The sequence below is a fragment of the Capsicum annuum genome, chromosome 9 (genome assembly GCF_002878395.1).
Source record: "Capsicum annuum cultivar UCD-10X-F1 chromosome 9, UCD10Xv1.1, whole genome shotgun sequence".
Taxonomy (NCBI): Eukaryota; Viridiplantae; Streptophyta; class Magnoliopsida; order Solanales; family Solanaceae; genus Capsicum; species Capsicum annuum.
Window position 1 is genome coordinate 35,119,161 of NC_061119.1, and position 6,000 is coordinate 35,125,160.

A 6,000-nucleotide genomic window follows, 5' to 3' on the forward strand; every position below is an offset into this window, starting at 1 on the left:
TGACCCCGGATACACAGAGTTTAGCATGTAGATGTATCTCGGTATTTCTCTATATCCGTCAGCAGCTCCACCCCTAAGCATTTCTATAGCACGCTCCTTTGCACGCCAAGCTTTCATGTAATTGATGTCAACACCATACACAATTTTTATTTCTTCAATAATATCTGCTAGAGTGTGTTTCATCTTGTAGTTTACTAACTTTGGCTTTGTAAAATTACTAACAAAGTTAATTGTAGCCTGCAACTGTTTTAACACCCTATCACTCATTGAACATGTATGTTCATCATTGAATTTCCAAATTTTAAAAAGATCAAAATCCAACAAGCAAGATACTTTCATGTACCAACTGCAATTTTCATTATGATATTCCGTTCAATAGCTACAGATAAAAATAAATAATCACCATTTTTTTAAAAAAAATATTTCAATAAAAAAAATATTATGTATCAGATACTGTAAACAGTCATGCTCCTTTAAACAATTCTTATAACAACATTCTGACATTTGTTTGGTTTAAACCACTTCACCTTCATATACGATATTGTTTATGAATAACACAATCAGAACACATTTTACAATGTATCATAACACCAATACATAAACACCCAACATACACAAAAAAACTAACAACAACATAGTTTACAATACCTTTTTTTATCTGATCTTGCTGCTCGAAAATTGAAATTGTGATCTAACGCAAACTATTCCATTACAACTTCCAGAGTTTTCTTATCCTCATACAACTGCTTCACCTTAACTTCAGTGTTTTGGCAATCAGTGATGAATTTTCGTATTTCAATTTCTGGTACATACAAAGAGTACTAATTATATGAGTCAACAACAGCAAGTGCAACTGTATCTAATTATGTTCCTTCGACGCACATTACCGCACCAGTTTCAGCATCAAATTTTACATCATGAGTCGATTTATCACTTGTTGTAATGAATAACAGATACATTACAAAATCTGTGCAGATTTTTTTCAATTCAACGTAAACCTTAACACCATCGTCATTTCTAATAACCATTGGAGCCATATTTTCATCAACAAGATAACGACCATCTATATTTTTCTTTGCTTGATCTATCTCAAGTTTCGTCGTAATAACAGAAATCAACCTAAAATACGAAACACTTTCTCTAACTACAATTCCATCGCTCTTGTAATTTTCATAAATAATTTTTTTTTGCCAGAAACCTGAATGTCTCAGCATAATAGAAATATTCATGAAAAATATTGAATGAAAGAATGGACAAAAATTTATTTTTTGGAAGTAGTGGACTAAGACACAAATGAAAACGACATTCAAAATTCAAAAATAAAATGGTCTGTTACGTGATTTATGTATTTCAAAATGACAATTCCTATTTTTTAGAGATTTGATTAATCAGCCTTATGCTTATTACCGTTCATTAAATAATAAATCGCATTTAATATGCTACTTATGTATCATAACATAATGTATCAGATAATCAAGTAATGTATCATATATGGGATTTTTAGTAATTTTTTAAAATATTGGGAGAGAAGGTAATTATATATGAAACACTTGAGTTTTAAGTAGTTTATACATAATTTAATTACGGTTTACACACGAGAAGGGTATAAGAGTATAACTTGGTGAATAAGATAAAAATAAAAATAAACCAAAATTAAAGAGTATTTTGGACAAATGAAATTGCGCAAAGTGGCATGATTTTATTTGTCGCTATTATTTTAGAATTTTTATATAAAAAAGCTAATTAAATTAACCCCATAAATCTCGAAATACGAAGCTCAGGAGGGTCAAAATTACGTTTCTGCATCCCCTGAATAGCGTAGCTCCTTGTGCTTTACCCCTAACTCTAGGCCATCCACGACCCCTGCCTCGCCCTCTAGTCTAGGCTCCATCCTCGGATGTTGGCTTAGAATCTTAGCCTCTTGAGATTTAGTCCTCACCATCTCCACAGAAAAGAGTGAAAAAAAAACTTAGAACACTGGGTAAGAACAATCCGCACGACTAGGAATCAATACAGAGAAGTTTTTCCTAATAATATCTTATAGACTCTCGAAGTTAGATACAAGCGTCTATATATGGATCAACAAGACTCTACTAAACTTACTGCTCTTACACTTATGAAATTAGTGAATCTAGTTATTTTGATACCAATTTATCACACTCCAAAAATGGGTCATGATGGTACTTATTGCGGCTCAGCCTTGATAAGGGAACCTATCACCCTAAACTGATAAAGAAAAACCAAAAACAACAACCATATAACCCAATGCGAGACTTCTAGAACAAATTCAGACCCATAAAACTGTGATATAATAAAATTTTGAAATAAACATCATAAATCACCTAAAACATGGTGTCATAATGTAAAAGCATCTAATTACAAATCAAAAAGTTGAAAAGTACAAAATATGTCCCTGATCCAAATAATGATATAAGTAAAATATAATGAGATCTTAAATCTTCCTTTAACACTACCACAATCCAATACCTCAAATAACACCAATCAACAACATGGTCTCAACCTTTGCTTGTCGTACTCGTACTAAAATCTACACCGAAAGGGCTTAGTAGGGGTGAGTACGATCCACTTGTACTCAGTTGGTAACATAGGTCGACTAAGCAAATAAGAAAATAAGATAAGTAAAATAACACTATGAGCGCTTCACCTATAAGAAAAAAAGTCCCAAATGGTAGCTCACATCATCTCTACTAACAGTTCTAATATACAAACATGGAAATGAAAAAAAGCACAGATATATTCGATGGAAACATTGAAAAACTAAACATAAGTCACCAAAAACTAATAATATCATGAAAGATGCATATTGAAATATAATACATGTAATGTGATGAGATGAATGGTGAAATTCATCTCATGGCATTTTGTATACACTCACCGAGCTTGCAGTTCCTAGGTAGAACTCATGGGGGGTTCGCAACTCATATACTGTAATATATCAAATCTCAACCGACCTCTTTGACTTATGTTCATGGAGAGGGTTTTCATAAAAAGTGTCTCATTTTCTTTCAAAAACTATATTCCACAATGGTAAGTATCTCATGAATATATGAAATTATTATGTAATGTTTCATTCAATCAATTTGAAAATATTCAATCCATCCAACACAAATATATATATGTGAAACCAGAAATTAATTCAATATATCCATAACTCATGATTATTAACTCTATTTAGGTAGCTGAAAAAATATGCATGTAAGACATTATTTATATCATATCAACTTTTACATAGGTATTTCTATCATGATAAAGGCAACCAATGCTCAAGTAAGGCCTATATTGACCATTTAAGCCCTTGCAGGGACATTATATCTAGAATGAAGTCGCTTAAATATATAGATAAGGATAATTAAGTCACATAAAGTCCCCACAGGAGCAACACATAATATCAGATATCACAAGCCAACAACTATAGAATATAAGAATTCACATGGGCATGAATAGTAATAGTAATAATCTCTAAATACAAAATCATTGATTATTTTTCCCGACTCATAACATGTTTTACTTATTTATTAACTCTTCATCTCAAGCTAAAAGAAGATAAGATTTTACATGTCTCAACACGATGAAATATTGACCTAAAGATTTTCAACACAGAGCTTTCCCTTATGAACGGCCTCAAAAAAAATTACAACATTCAAATATAGTATTATATATTACAAAAAACTAATGATGCTCATATTCTCCATATTTGGATGGGGTCCAAAATAGGTTTGAAATATGATTTCAAAAAGGAAAGGGGTAAAATTAGAATTTTATTTTAAAAATACCTTTTCCAACATTATAAACTCTCCAGGTGAAAATTCATGTGAAAATAGGATAAAAATGAGGTACAAATCAAAGAAAATTTCTTTGAAAGATTTAGTGGTAAAACCCCAAAAATGTCCGTATTGAAATTATGAGTAAAAGGTAATTTTGATGATATAATCGATGTAAAGTAATGAGCATAAGATTTTGGACCTTACGCAAGCTCAAATAGTAAAGAAATCCTTAAGAATCACCCAAATTCGATGCTCAAACGTCCAAAAAAGAAGGAAAAACATAAAATTAAATTATATATACCAACACAGCTTTGGCCACTTAAGCGGTCATCGCTTAAGGGGTGGGTGACTGCTAAAATATTCTAGCCTACATGGATAGGCCCTCTAAAGCGATACCCGCTAAAGTGGTCAAGTATTTTCTTTAGTGGTAGGTGACTGGTCAAATACATATGCTAAAATAATGCTTTAATTTCCAGTTAAAGTGATATTTTGGCTACTAAAGAGGTTGCATCAACAACTTTGCTAAGTTGCAAAGTTGTCGGTTGACCCTTCGAAATTCGTTCGGAATCCTATGAATGCAAATAAACTATGTTACTATTCTACTTTTGATGTTTCGTACTCAATGGAGATGTCAGATTTTTGAAAAAAAGATTGTTCTTGCTAAATTAACCCCCGGGACCTCCTTTTCACTATTTTCTAAATGAACAATCAAAATGAGATATTAAGGTCCCAAACCAGAATCAACCATGCTACTAACCTAAATTCAACATCTAGATCTTCTAGTGCAGTTCAAATTGCCATCCAGTACTCGAATTATCAAATATTGACCAAAGTCAACTGTATGGCTTTTTAGGCCTTTACAAATCACAAACTCATCAAAATCACTCTCGATCACATTAAAAAATATGCCAACCATTTCCACACTCCAAAATAAACATATATAAACTAAAGGAAAGGTAAAAATGGTCAAAACACATAAAAAATAACTTTTTACAAATCAGGTCATTACACAAATCTTGTGAAAATATTCTTCTTAAGACAATACTGACACTCCTTATTTCATTGTTAGGTAAGGCCTCTTCCTCCATCCATTTTGAGACATAATCAACAACTTCAAGCATATTATTGTTGTTGTAGGAGAACACAAATGGACCCATGAAGACAACACCCCACACATCAAATAATTCAACCTCCATAATAGGATTCGATGCCATCTCATTCCACCTTGAGATATTACCTTGATGTTAACATAAATCACAAGATTTGATCATTAAATTAGCATCACTAAATAAAGAAGGCCAATAAAATCTACATTCATGCACTTGGCCCTCATTCATTGTAACACACCACCTTATGATATTATAAGCACAAATTTGAAACAATATGACACATCCCGATAGTAAAAGTTTCTATTCCTCAAGAACTTTTTTTTTTGGTATGAGGAAGCCCGAGTGGTAATAATCCACTCACCAAGAAATTTGCAACAGCGGTGTACCATGACAATTCATTATCTTTGACCATTATGACTCCAAAGAATTGTTCATTGGGGAAAAATTATTAATTTCTTTGACCTCCAAAGGTCTGCTTCTTCAAGACGAGACAAGTGATCCTTCACTTGACTTTTGGTGCCCTTACTATCTTTAATTTACATATAAAACTCTTGGAGTAGAATCCAATATAGTAATCTCGATTTGGACTCCCTATTCACCAATAGATAGCAGATCACTCCGAATGTACCACCACCTTAACTATAATATAAGGATGGAACTTGTTACAAGAATAAATAATAGTGAGAAGTTCTTTTTCTATAACAGTATAGTTAATTTAAATGACATTCAGTGTCTTGCTTGCATAATGAATTGAATGGAAAATCTTGCCACTTCTAGCAGAAAATCTCTCCTAAGGTCATATCATTAGTATCTCACATAAGCGCAAATGGCAATTCCAAATTGAGGGCTTAAATAATAGGGGCAGATGTCAAACCTTTTAGCTCCTAAAAAGCAATCATACAAATATCATCAAAACAAAATTTTTCTTCCTTCTCCAACAATTGCACAATGGGTTCACTACTTTTTCTATCTTTGATAAATCTCACATAGAATCCTGCATAGCCGAAGAAACTTCTTATACCTCTAATGGTAGTTTGAGAAGGCAATTAAGAATAACATTAATCTTTGCTGGATCAACTTCAATACCCTTTTGAGATACCTTGTAA